This window comes from Notamacropus eugenii, chromosome 5 (assembly GCF_028372415.1).
Source record: "Notamacropus eugenii isolate mMacEug1 chromosome 5, mMacEug1.pri_v2, whole genome shotgun sequence".
NCBI lineage: Eukaryota > Metazoa > Chordata > Mammalia > Diprotodontia > Macropodidae > Notamacropus > Notamacropus eugenii.
This window is the reverse complement of record NC_092876.1, coordinates 167,480,271-167,495,569: the sequence shown is the minus strand read 5'-3', so window position 1 is coordinate 167,495,569 and position 15,299 is coordinate 167,480,271. Positions and strand designations below refer to the sequence as shown.

The 15,299-nt window shown below is 34.9% G+C and overlaps 1 pseudogene; it reads right to left on the bottom strand.

The window, feature by feature from the left end:
- Positions 1-8,741: 8,741 nt before the first annotated feature.
- The window catches only part of LOC140507736 (large ribosomal subunit protein eL8 pseudogene), a 44,702-nt pseudogene continuing 38,144 nt past the window's right edge, over positions 8,742-15,299 (bottom strand).

Sequence of the window (15,299 nt, the reverse complement as noted above, 5' to 3'; positions counted from 1 at the left end):
AAGATTTTAGCAAAAATAACACAGCAACATATCACAAGAGTAATATATTATGATCAGGTAGGATTTATACCAGGAATGCAGGGCTGGTTCATTGCTAGGAAAATTATTAGCATTATTGATCATATCAACAACAAACCTAACAGAAACCACATGATTATCTCAATAGATGCAGAAAAATCTTTTGACAAAATGCAACACCCATTCCTATTAAAAACACTGGAGAGCATAGAAATAAAGGGAACTTTCCATAAAATAACAAGCAATATCTACCTAAAACCTTCAGCAAGCACTATATGCAATGGAGATAAGCTAGATGCATTTCCAATAAGATCAGGGGTGGAAGAAGAATGTCCATTATCACCACTATTATTCAGTATGGTTCTATAAATGTTAGCTGTAGCAATTAGGCAAGATAAACAAATGGAAGGAATTAGCATAGGCAAGAAGATATTAAGTTATCACTCTTTGCAGATGATATGATGATATACTTAGATAATCCCAGAGATTCTAGTAAAAAAATTACTTGAAATAATAAACAACTTTGGTAAAGTTTCTAGTTACAAAATAAACTCACACAAATCTTCTGCATTTCTCTATGTTACTAACAAAGCCCAAGTGCAAGAGATAGAAAGAGAAATCCCATTAAAAGCTAGGGTAGACACTATAAAATATTTGGAAGTCTACCTTCCAAAACAAATCCATGGACTATATAAACACATTTACAACATTTTTTTCCACAAATAAAGTCAGATCTAAGTAAGTGGAAAAACATCAGTTGCTCATGGGTGCCATACCAATTAAACTATTAGATAATTATTTTCTAGAGTTGGAAAAAGCAATATCAAAATTCATCTGGAAAAACAAACATTCCAGAATGTCAAGGAGACTAATGAAAAGAAATGCTAGGAAAGGTGTCCTAGCTCTACCAGATCTCAAATTGTATTATATAGCAACAATTATCAAAACCACTTGGTCCTGGCTAAGAAACAGAAGGGTAGGCCAGTGGAATAGGCTAGGTACTCAAGACACAGTAATCAATGAATATAGCAGTCTACTGTTTGATGAACCCAAGGACCCCAGCTTCTGAGATAAACTGCTGGGAAAACTGGATAACAGTGTGGTGGAAACTAGGTATAGACCTATGCCTGACACCGTACACATGAATAAAGTCCAGATGGGTACATGATCTAGGTATAAAGATTGACACTATAAACAAATTAGTCAAGAAAGGAATAGTGTATTTTCAGATTTATGGAGAAGGAAAGAATTTTTGACTAAACAAGAGATAGAAAGCATTACGAAGTGAAAAATGGATATTTTTTGGGCAACCAAACCCAAAGCAACCAAGATTAGGAGGGAAACAGAAAACTGGGGAAGAATTTTTGCAGCTGGTGTCTGTAATAAAGGCCTCATTTCTAAAATATATTGAGAACTGAGTCAAATGTACAAGAATATGTCATTCCCCAATTGATAAATGGTCAAAGGATATGAACAGGCAGTTTTCAGAGGAAGAAATTAAATATATATATATATATAGGCTTATGAAAAAATGCTCTAAATCACTATTGATTAGAGAGATGCAAATCAAAACAGCTCTGAGGTACCACATCACACTTATCAGATTGGCTAACATAACAAAACAGGAAGATGATAAATGATGGAAAAAATGTGGGAGAGTTGTAACACTAATTCATTGTTGGTGAAGCTGTGAGGTGATCCAACCATTCTGGAGAGCAATTTGGAACTATGCTCAAAATGCTACAAAAATGTCCATACCTTTTGATCCAGAAATATTGCTTCTAGGACTGTATCCCCAAGAGATCATAGAAACGGGAAAGGGTCCCACATGTACCAAAATGTTTACAGCAGCTCTCTTTGTAGTGGCAAAAACCTGGAAATCAAGGGAATGCCCATCAATTGGGGAATGTCTGAATAAATTATGGTATATGAATGTAATGGAATACTATTGTGCTATAAGATATGATGAACAGGAAGACTTTAGAGGGGCCTGGAAAAACTTATATGATCTGATGCTCAGTGAAAGGAGGAGGAAAAGAAGGGAGGGAGGGAAAAAACATATAAGTTATATGGTAGTGATTGTAGAACACTGAAAATAAAATAATAAAAAAGAGTAAGAACTGCTTTTAATCTTTTGTATTCTTAGTGTTTAGCACAATTTCTTGCACACTGCCTTAATAATTGTGTGCTGAATTGAACTGAGTGGGGCTGGAAATTGGTGGAGGGGAGAGTAGAAAAAATCAAGAGAGACCAAGAAGAGATGATTAGTGACATCAGAGAAAGTAAGAACACTTTGTAGATTCTGTGATTATATTGTATGTGGACAGAAGACACTGAAAGAGAAAAGACCATAGGAATTCATCTTCATCTTGCCTATTAAACTATGGGGACATCCCTAGTGTGTAATTAGGAGTTTATGAAAGTTGTCAGGAAGGTGAAGAAATCAGGGGCCTGTTAATTACCTTTATTGCATCCTCTTTGACTAGCAAAGAGAACTGGACAAAGAAAAATTTGAATATTCCATCAAGAAAGGCCTTATATTTTAGATATAATTGAGTCTAGGGATTTGTATAGATCTTTGAGATGGTTGGTTGTTTATTTGAGGACCTCTTTTGTTTTTTTCTGCTTTTTAAATAAGCTTTTTGTCAATAATGTGTGAAATGTATGCTTACAATTTGGGAATCTGTGAGTATTACGACAGGGGACCAAGAGGATTTTCCTACGCTCCCAGATGGAAGTATACAAGCCAAGAAAAGTGAGAAAATTCCCCAGTGTGCCTGGTTCCTTCATACGAGAGCCTCTGAAAAAAGGTGCTTAATAAATGCTTATTCAATTGGATTAGAGTTGTATTCTGTTCTCCTGCATACATTACAGGCAACCAGTACATGGAATATAATTCAGGTTTTATCATTTTTGTTTCAATTTTTATCCTTGATTCTGATCTTTATATCTTTTACTTCCAAATATTTCCTTCCTCCAACTCCTTTTTTCTTTGTTCCCAAAGTAAATAGCTAAAAAAAAGAAAAATAATAATCCTCCCAACCCAACTAGCATACTAACCAGATAAGGCAGAGTAAGCAACACTTCACATCCAGAATTCCCCTTTTCTGCAACGAAGGAAGAGAGAGCACAGGTTTCTTTAAAGAGACTTTCATCTCATCCTAATTGGAAAGATGAAAGTTATAGCCCATCTTCTAGTGATTGTAATTCCTTCCTCCCTTACCATAGAAGGACCATCACAGTCCTCCCCAAAATTCACAATAGTCATAGGTGAAGTCCCTGTAATTGATTGGAGTTGAGGATTTCTTTGAAGATCAGTGGCCCTTCACTCTATCCACCTTCTCCCCCAAGGAGTCTCAGCTCCCTACCCTCACTCCAACACTTATAAATAGAGATGCCTCACACTTTTCAGCTCTTAATTCTAGTTCAGCAACATTCTGAATGGCAATTCCAGACTGTCATGGCTCACTTAGTTCTTAATATAGCCCAGGAATCTTTTTCCCTCCTCACCAGTAGTATATTCACGTTGTCCTGTTAGTTACTAATCTATAAGCTAACTAGGAAGCCATTCCTTCCCTCATCATTCCCTCTTTCCAAAAAGATTCTATATCTAGAATTTTTATGCTCATCCACTAAAGGGCTTTTCTTTCATCTTGTGCATGGGAGCAACCAAAGGGCTGACTCCTAGATTCTTTCATCATGAATCTTTTGAGCATGCCTGCTGTAGTTTTTGTGTGTTATTTTCAGTTAATCATAACATATTCTCAGTAAGGGCCTAAAGCTATAAGTGCCAGCTAGTAACTCTGGGCAAATCTAGCTAATATGATCAAATATCCCATTCCAGATGCCTTGATGTTGTTCGACTCTCTCAAGTTTCTCATTCATTCATTCATTTGTTCATTTATTCATTACCATCTATGTAATCATAAAAATTATTCATCAGTAGGTTTGAAGATTGCCAGAGTACTGAGTTTATCTTTGTTTGGAAGGAGGAATAGTCCCTTGGGAAGATGTTAATTTTGTAATGCCAAAGTAAATCATTCTTTAGTATTCAGAAGATGAGTGGCATGATGGCTTAGTGGAAAAAGATGACTTTAAAGCCAGAAGACCTGGGATCAAGTCTTATTTCTGACACATACTGGCTATGTGACCATGCACAAGACATTTAATTTCTTGTTTCCCACAACAACTCTCTTAGAGTAAAAACTTCAAAGTAGGTCTTGATCTTCACTAGTCTAAGGAGTTTCTCTCCATTATCTCTCCATAGCCTCTCCAAATAATTAACACCTTCATCCTTCATCCAGAAAACATATCCTGATTTTGACATACCTAGACTATAACTAATTAACACTGTTTGCTAGTCTTCTCAAGACATTTTTGTTATAAAAATGACTTTTTATTAAATAATGAGATGCACTTTTTAAAATTTCATTTATGTTCAATTCCAAATTTTATCTCTCCCTAACTTTCCTTCCCCTCCCCTTTGAGAAGGCAAGAAAAACAAAACAGTACCAATACATAAAGTGATGCAAAACAGATTTTTACATTGGCCATAGAAAGGTAAGGAAAGAGGAGAGGGAAGGGAAGGGGAGGGGTGGAAGAAAACAAATTTCAAACTGCATCTGAATCCATTAGGAAGTGAATAACAGATTTCATTATAAGTCCTTTGGAATTCTGCCTGGTCATTGTCTTCTCAACAGATCTTTCCTGATGTCCACTACATTAATTCTTCTGGCTCAGCAATAAGTAGTTATACCTTATATTACACCAAAAGTATAGTTTGAGGAATATCGTTAAAGTTCCACTGGACAAAATATTCTCTCCCACTCAGGGGACACAGTGCCTGAAATTCCTCCATTGGAAATTCACCCTTTGGAATTAAGCAGTCCCTCCCCACTAGGCTCTCTTTGACAATCCAAATAACCCTGGGAAAATAACACATTGAGTTATTAAGACTTCAGTGAGAATTAGTTTTTGGTCAACTAGGGGGATGAAAAGAAAAATAATTAACACTTTAGGTCATTAATATATTGGTGTGAATTAGTTTTTGGTCACTCGAGAGTGAAATCATAATAACATCAAAAACAGAAGAGCTGACATTTATATCCTGTTATATGATTATATGAGACAGCCTAGCACAGAATAATAATAATATTACTTGACATCTAAATAACTATTTAAAGAGTTACAAAGAGTTTCCATTCATTATCTCATTTCATCCCCACAATAACTCTATAAGCTTGATCTGATAGGTATTATTACACCCATTTTACAGAAGAGGAAACTGAAGCTCAGAGAAGAAAAATAAATATCCCAAGGTCACAGAGCTATTAAGAGTCTGAAACAGTATTTGAGCCCAGATCCTTTTAACTACAAGTTCAACACTCATTCCACTTTTCCATATTGTCTTATAATTAGATTCCTATATTTGACATTAAGAAGAGTTGAGTTCCTTTCTTGGTTCACACACTGAACTGCTATATGTCTGTATCAGCTCTCTGTAACTTAAAATAAGTAGATGATAAACTTGGGTAACTCATAAGCAAGGTGCTTGAGATTTGTGAACAACACCAAGACATAACCAGACTGGTAAGTATATGGTTACAAAGAACTTTCACATACGATATCTTATTTGATCTTTATAATACCACAATAAGGTAAATAGTATGAATAATGTTATGTCTAATTTACAGATGAGGAAATTAAGCCTCCAAGCTTAAGTGACTAGTCTAAGGATCTACAATTAATATAAGGGCAACTAGGTGGTATTATGGATAGAGTACCAGGCCTGGAGTCAAGACTTGAATTCACATCTGGCCTTAAATCCTTATTACCTGTGTGGGGCTCAGTTTTTGTCATGCTCTACCTTATAATCATATTGGAATCCCAGTAACTAAAATCTTCCTGTATTTAGGAAGAGAGGAAAGAAAAGGAGAGAAGCAACTTAAATTCACCCTATTCTTAGTCCTGTTATAGTGAGGTAGTAGGTACATGTGCTACTTATATATATTTAATAATATCAAAATACTTTTGTTTTCAAAAATCATTTGATTTTCTCTTTCATTTTAAGACATACCTTAGCTTGAAATAAGAAACCATCTTTTTTTGTTTAGAATTAAACTGAAAAGCCTAAAAGATAAAGTATATATTTTGATAAACAGAATTCATCAAAATCTTCTCAAGCAGACTAAATAGTTTTTTTCCTCATGTTCCTTGCCTTCAATTCATCAGAACATTAACATTTTCCTATAAGGTATCACATACACATGGACAAATGAGAAAAAATGAGGCTTTCATTTAATTTTCTTTGAAATAGTACATGAAGGATTTTGGGGGAAACTCAAATTCAAAAAACTAAAAACCTATTTTTCTATGAGAATGAAAATTGACAATACCAACTCTAATTAAATGACTCTTTACTGCCAGTCCACAGGATATTGGGATTGCAATCAACCTGAAAGTAACAATTCATAAACAAAAAGAAAGACAAAAGAAATACAGTCAGACTCATTCTATTCTATACGACTGTGAGAAGCAGACGTTGGTCTGGCACCAGGTGTTTTATTACCACTGATGCACATTTTCCTTATGTGTCCTCTGAACTTGGAAGAACAAATGTATGAAAAGTGAACTCTGTTAATTGCATGTTATTTGTATACAAACATGACTTCTGCCAAAAAAAACCAAACCTGATTCTTTCAAAGTTGAACAATGACCCATTTTCAAATCCAAAAGTGGAATTCAAGGTCATTGACAAAGATGTCAAGAAGATGGAATGAATAGAACTTTGCACAAGGTGCCAAAATCAGAACAGGGGTAGGGGTGGGAATAAAGAAAGTGAATCCTGTTCCTGGAAGCAAATCCCATGTTTTGCCTTGCAGTTTTTCATAATAGCACCCCATCAGAGCTCCTCATAAGGACCTGCCTTCCCCCTAAACAGCTGCAGAGATATGAAGTCTACTCTCCCAGAATGACTGACTTACATTTGTATTGTACCCTGTCCTGATACTATCCCTTCCCCTCTCAAATTTATATTGTCCCAAATGAATATACTTCTTCTTAAGAGTCTTCACTGATGTCCATAGCCTAAGGAGAGACTTTCCCACCAGAGGGCCAGAATAAATTTAAACACTTGAATTTGCAAATGCTAAGTATAACCTATGTAAATATGTATGAATCTCTTTTGGAGGTCACTATGTTTCCAGAGTGATCTTTTGTAAGCAAAATGATAATCTATGAACCCTGGATAGACAACCCTCCCTAACATAGTGTATAATTTCTTTTGGGTATATTTGACAAGAAATTTTCCCTTTTTTAAGACAAAATAGAATTCTTGGTGAGCTTCTATATTTTTATCCATTATTTTACCTTTGGTTACCAAAAACTCTGCCAATGGAACACATTGGAATTCTAAAAAATTAGCATAATATAACATGACATTATATAATGCTAATATATTGTATCATGATACAACAAAACAAACTGTTATAACCATGGATTTGATCTTAGTGAAAGACTAAGTGTCTATCCTCCAAGGACCATCCTAACTAAGTCTAAGTTACTCATCACCAGAGAACTGGCAAAAAATATCACTGCATAGAATCAAAACACTTTGAAGGCAAGAAATAATTGCACTTTTACATTTGATTCTCAGCACTTAGCATAGTGTCATCTGGAACATAAGTGCTTAATAAAGGCCTTTTGGTTATAAAATATAAATTGCTTAGATTAACAAAAGAGGAAAGAGAATAGTTAAATAGCTACATCTTAGAAAAAAATGAAGAAACAATCTATGGACTCCCTAAAAAAATCCACAGGACCATAAATGTTTAAACAATTAATCCCAATACCATATAAACTATTTGGAAAAATATGTGAAGAAAGAGTCCTACCAAAGTCCTTTTAAGGTAAAAATATGGTGCTGATACTTAAACCAGGAAGAGCAAAAACAGAGAAGGAAGACTACAGACCAATTTCCCTAATGAATATTGATGCAAAATTTTGAATAAAATACTAGCAAAGAATTAAAGCAATATATCACAAGGATCATCTACTATGACCAGGCAAAGCTATCAGCATAACTGAGCATATCAATAACAAAACCAATAGAAATCATGTAATTATCTCAATAGATGTAGAAAAAGTTTTTGACAAACTACAACACATTCCTATGAAAAACACTAGAAAGCACAAGAATAAACGAAATTTTTCTTAAAGTGTTAAGTAGTATTTCTCTAAAACAATCAGCAAGGATTATTTGTAATGGGGATAAGCTAGAAACTTTCCCAATAAGATTTGGAGAGAAGCAAAGATGTTTCAAAATTGCATTAGAAATTTTAACTAAGCAATGAGAAGAAAAAGAAACTGAAGAAATTAGAATAGGCAGTGAGGAAAAAACTATCATTATTTGCAGATGATACAATTATGTATTTAGAGAATTCTAGAGAACTAACTAAAAAGTTAGTCAAAATAATTAGCAACTTTAGCAAAGTTGTAGGATATAAAATAAACTCACATAAATCAGCATCATTTCTATGTATTGCCAATAAAAACCCAGCAGTGAGAGATAGAAAGAGAAATTCTGTTTAAAAATAATGGTAGACGATGTAAAATACTTCAGAATCTACCTAAGACAAACTCAGGAACTATATGAACACAATTAAAAAACATTTTTCTTTTTGTTTAAATTTTTATTTTTATGTAGGAAAAAATCAAATATACATTTAACCCAATTTGGTTGCAAGTTCCTTAGCTTTTGCCTTTTCCAGCTTGGCAATATGAGTCACTGATTTTGCTCCCAGAACAATGCCACCACAGTGATGATAGATCTCATATCTGTCATTGTAATTGGTTTTGATGGCTTCTACCAACTTAGCCAGAGCTCCCTTATCTTCAGGGTTAACCTATATGAAGGCAATGCTTGTGAAGGTCTTTCTGTGAACTAAGAGACCTAGTCTGGCTTTATCTTTAATAATACAGTAAGGAACTCCCATTTTCTGGCACAAGGCAGGTAGGAAGACCACTAGCTCAATGAGGTCCATGTGCAATCACTACCAACTGTGTTTAATTGTTTTCCACCAGGGTAGTGGCAGTGTTAATACTTGCTCTGAGGACTGGTGGTCTCTTAGTGGGGAGGTCTCCTTTGCCTGTAGCCTTTTGTTCAGCTGGAGCCAGCAGCCTTTGCTTCTTATCTTGCTTTGGCTCCAGTCTATACTTGTGAGTCATTTTAAGTAGCTGAGTAGCTGTCTGAGGATCCAAAGCCTGGGTGAATTGGTTAATTGCTGGTGGGACTGTCAAACTCTTATAAAGGACAGACCTTTGATGCTGCAGTCTGTGTACCAAGGTTATTTGACAAATCAAGTAAGGTCACTTTTGTTCTGGATATCCTGACCAATGCCAAAGTTCTTGGGTCACTTCTCAAACAAAGGATTGATCATTTTCTTGGCCTCCTGCTTCTTTACTACAGCAAGGGTCAGAGCCACCTTCTTCCCCTTGGCCTTCTTTCTTTTAGGCCTCTTGACTGGCTGAATGAGTAAAAAACAACTTTTACACAAATAAAGTCAGATCTAAGCAAAAGTCATGGGAAGGCTGAGCTAATATAATAAAAATGACAATTCTGCCTAAATTATTCTATGTATTCAGTGCCATAACAATCAAACTACCAAAAAATTATTTTATAGAGCTAGAAAAAAATAACAAAAATCATCTGGAAGAACAAAGTCAAGAATATCAAGAAAATCATTGGGGAAAAATGTGATGGAAGGTGGCCTAGTCTTACCAAAACTCAAATTGTATTATAAAGGGTAATAACCAACACAATCTGTTATTGACTAAGAAGTACAGTGGTGAATCAGTGAAATAGATTAGGTATACAACACAAAGTAATAAATGGTCATAGTGATTTAGTTTTTGATAAATCCAAAGATCCAAATTTTGGGTCAAGAACTCACTATTTGACAAAGAACTCCTGGGAAAGCTGGAAAACAGCATAGCCAAAATGAGGTGTAAACCAACATCTCACACTCATATCATGCCCAGATAATATCAAAATGGGTACATGATTTAGATATAAAGGGTGATACCATAAGCAAATTAGGGGAACATGGAATAGTTTACCTGTTAAATCTATAGATAAGGAAAGAATTTAGGACCAAACAAAACATATAAAGCATTATAAAATATAAACTGGATAATTTTAATCATATTAAATTAAGAAAGGTTTTGCACAAACACAATCAAAGCAACCAAGATTGGAAGGAAAGCAGAAAGCTGGAGATGTGAAGTAGATTTTACAGCAAGTGACTCTTGAATATACAGAGAGCTGAGTCAAATTTATTAGAATAAGTCACTCCCCAATTAATAAATGGCCAACGGATATGAACAGGTAGTTTTTTAACAAAGAATCATATGGCTATGTATAGTCATATGAAAGAAAAACCTCTGAAAATCACTATTCATTGGAGAAATGCAAATTAAAATGACTCTGAGGTACCACCTCACACCTATTAGATTAACTAATATAATAACAACAAAAAGAAAAAATGCTAAATGTTGGAGGGGGTGTGGGATTGTTGGAGTACCAATGCACTGTCAGTGACATTGTGAACTGATCCAACCATTCTAGGAAGCAATTTGGAGGCATGCCCAAAGGGCTATAAAAGTTTATATATTCTTTAATCTAGCAATATCACTACTAGGTCTGTATCGCTAAGAGATTTTAGTAAAGGGGGAGTACCAATTTTTACAAGGATATTAACGATAACCCTTTTTGTGGTGGCAAAGGATAGGAAATTTACAGGATGCCTATAAATTGGGGAATGGCTGAACAAGTTGTGGTATATGATTGTAATGGAATACTATTGTGCTATAAGAAATGAAGAACAGGATGATTTCAGAAAAAACCTGGGAAGACTTAGGATGCAGAGAGAAGTAAGAACAAGGAGAATATTGTACATAGTAATAGCAATATTATACTATAAACAACTGTGAATGACTTAGCTCTTCTCAGCAACACAATAGCCCAAGACAATACTCATGATGAAATATGCTATCTGAGAAAGAATTGATGGAGTCTGAATGTAGACCAAAACACAGTGTTTTTCTTTTTCTTTCCTTCTTCCTTTTACTTTCTTTCAGGTTGAATTTTCTCCCAAAAAATGACTAATATGGAAATATGTTTTATATGATTGCCTATGTATAACCTGGATCAGATTACTTACCGTATAAGGAAGAGGAATGGGGATGGAGGAGGGTAGAGAATTTGGAGCTCAAACTTTTTTTAAATGAAAGTTTAAATTTATTTGACATGTAATTGGGGGAAAATAAAGTATTTTTAAAAGCCTATTGAACTAAATTATGCAATTTGACTATAGCAATACCCAGACTGACTAATGGGGCATAGAGAGATTGTCATCTGCATCAATGGATAGATGACACCCTCTATCAAATACTGAAGTAGTCATCATGAAAATGATTATATAATTTTGCATATAGACACAAAGAGGAATTTCATTTATTAGAGTAACTAGAAACTTTCTACTTATTAAAATTATCCAAAAATAAAATTAGTTTTTTCAAAAACCATTAGTTTTTAAGTTTGAGGCTGAATGACCAACTACCAAGTATATTGCTTCTGTATTTTACATTTTGGATTTAGTAGTTGGAATTATTTACATGCCTTAGAGTTTCACTTCATGTAGATGTAGTAGGCTGGAAATTATTATGGGATGGCTATTGGGTTTTGATATGATTCTAATTGGATATATTTCATTATTTGCAAATTAAATGGATTATAAGTGGCATATGGGATGGACTGGTAGGAAAAGGTAGTTTCACTTAAAAGTGGTCTTCCTTCAATTTCATAATCTCTCTTGTTGGTTTCTCAATACATCCATGATAGGCCATCAGATTGGGGAATCAGGCACCAGGCAATGTGGATAACTTTGACACTCACATACAGAATGCAATGGAATAAGTTGAGGGAATGGTTATTCTAGGTACTGGTGGTGAGAACCAAATGTAGAGGGACAGGAAAGTATCTCAAATAATATTTATGGATATTTTATTTTCAAGTGCCAATTGGAGAATTCTACAGGCTACTTTCAAGACATCCTAGAATCTGGTTTTCTAGTCCTGAAACAATATTCTGAGGTGATGGGTGTTGTGAGGAGGATTACAAAACAACGGAATGGATTAATTTAATAGGCTAAGTCTTGGCAAGAAGTTCAAGTTTCCTCTAAGTTTGAAGGAGCACTCCACCATGATTGTAAAGGGATTTTTCCTGACTGATATGTGTGTGTTTGTGTATATATACATACAGATATGCATACACACACATACATATGTGTATGTGTGTGTATGCATATCTGTATGTACGTATATGTGTGTATGTGTAGATAAGTGAGTATGTGTATCTCACATATTAGAGGCAAGAAAAGTGAGGACTCTACTTCCAGGCAAGACTCTACACCCTATTCCTAAGAAAGTTCCATGAGGAACAAGGCAACTGGCTAAAGGAAATAGGACTAGGATATACCGGAGGGAAGGAAGTGGTCATTAGAAAGTTGCATGCTATTGGGATGCTTGACTATACCTAAGCAAAGGAACTGCTTTTTGTTCATTTTGTGAACTATGTTGGGGAACAGACTTAAAAAGAGACTAGAGTTGTCTGAAGTAGAGAACTTGGTTTGTACATATCACAACTGAAAGGGACATGGAAATCTTCTGCGGGGAAGCCAGATGATTAACTTCTTTTTCCAGACTAGTTTTGACAACTTCGGTACTATGACAGATAGCTGGAGATGGCCAAAGAAAAATGGTCTGTGAACTGCTGGATGAAATAGCTTCTGTGTTAATGGGACTTTTATTGTTTAGTTTTGGGACATGATTTAAGGATTTCATGGTAATCACATTATGTTTTATGGACCACAAGGCTGGAAAGAATGATTGTAATCATGGGATTTCTTTAAACTGGAGAAGAAATCCTTAGAATACTGGTTGCTGCAACAACTCAAAGACAACCAAGGAAGATTCTTGGGAGGGAAACAGCAGATTGTGAAGCTGTTACAAACAAAGGTTTCACTGATACTGTAACTCATTTTTATCAAATAAAAACAGTAATGTCAGGATTTGAAGGGGTCAGTAGAACAACATGAGTGAGACTTTTATGTGGGTGCAGTTTTAGGATGAGGAAAGGACCCCTAAGAGGAAATCACAGCATTTGTTCTAACAATGACTCCTACTTTAGAAGGGTCACAAAAATGAAAATGATATAGAGAAATGTTGCTTGTTTTTTTTGTTTGTTTGTTTGTTTTTTTTGCAAAAGCCCCATGAAATCTCAAATGCAACTCTGTCTTCTGAAAAATCTCCTTTGACAACAATCTTTGTAAAATTATGGGACAACATGTAAATGGATAATCAATTATCAAGCATTCATTAAGTACCTACTGTATGCCAGATATTGTGCTGAGATACACATACACACATATCTACACATACATACAAATATATACATACAGAGATACATAAACACACGTATGTGCATATGTGTGTGTGTACGTGTATCTATGTATGTGTATATACACAGCCCTTGGCCTCAAGGTATTTACATTCTACTAAAGGAGACTGCAAGTACATCAACAAGTATGCACTAAATATACATATGATAAATACAAAGTAATTTCAAGGGAAGGGCATCAGCAGCTGGAGTAATCTAATAAGGTTTCACTTAAAACATAACATTTAAGTCAAGTATTAGGAGAAATAGGGATTAAGAAACAGAGAAGAACATTCTAGCCATGTTGGCCAATCACTGCATGTCTGCACATATACAAAATAATTTGAGGAGGAAAATAACATTGAAGAACTATCACAGATCTTCATGCCACCAGAACTGAGTGTATTAACTTGTATACTGTAGGAACTGAATGGGTGCTTGTAAATTACATTGTAAAAGAGATTCCTGTTCAAGCATGAGTTGGACAAGATGGCATCTAAGTTCTTTTCCAGCTCTAACATTTTGGGACATGGTTATTCTGTGACTGAATGAAGTACAGGGATAATTATGGATTCTACTGGATCACAGTATTATGAGAAGGAACTCAGAAGTAATCTACTTCAAACTGTACATAACACAAGAATCTGCTGTAAGATACCCTTGTCAAGCAAGCATCCAGTCTCCTTGAAAAATTCCAACCAGGGAGAATTCTCTACCTCCTAAAAGAGTTTATTCAACTGTTTGATATTACTAATTGTTAAGAAGCTATTTTCTTCAACAAGACCTAAATTTGAATCTTTCTAATTTCTACTCATTGTTCCTAGTTCTTCTGTCTAGAGCAGGGGTTCTTAACCTGGTGTTTATAAGTCTTTATAAACAATGAGAATTGTGTATCAACATAATTGATTTCCTTTATTGTCCTATATATTGTATTTTATGCATTTTAACATTATCTTAAGAAGGGTTCTACAGACTTCACCAGATTCTCTAAGAGATCCATGACACAAAAAGGAAGAGCAGAAATCCCTGCTTTAGGGGTAAACATGAAAAACCTAAGGCTTATTTTGAGTGGAAATCTTACAGATATTTGAAGAAAGCTATCATATTCCCCCACCATATTATTTTCTTCTTTAGCCATATCCTTCTTCCTTCAATACAGTAGTTACTTACTATAAAATATAAAGTAAGACAGCTTCTGCCCTGATGGAATTTTTAATCTAATAAAACATTCTAAAAGCCAACAGGATTATCTGGTGTAGTAGTTTATGTACTAAGAAACAACCAGTCACATATTTTCTTCTTTATGAACTTACTGCTCCCAATATGAGTAAAACTAACGAAGGCAGGGAGTTGAAACTCATGCCGGAATCAATAGCTGGAGCCTCAATCTTAGTCTGAAAAAGGTGTCACTGTGGTCTCAGAGAGAAGAGACATCCCAAAAAATATATTTTTCTTTTCTATTCTGCTGCTACTTGGCCAAGTGATTTTTTTTGACCAAGATTTTTTTTTCCCCTAAGGTTTCAGTTTCCTCATTTGTAAAATGAGGGGTTTGACCTAGAGGGCCTCTGAAATCCAAGTCTTTAATTTCTAGTCCTGTAATTTTATGTGCTAAAATCTTTTAGGATATCCAGTTGCTTAGACCATATTTGTCTATTTTTTCTTTGGATTTGAGGTATTGGCTATTGTTTTGATGCCCTTTTTGTACTTCTGGAACTTGGACATGATTTCTACCCCTTTTTATTCAGCTCCCCTTTCATTGCTCCATGGTAATACCATATCCTTCTGT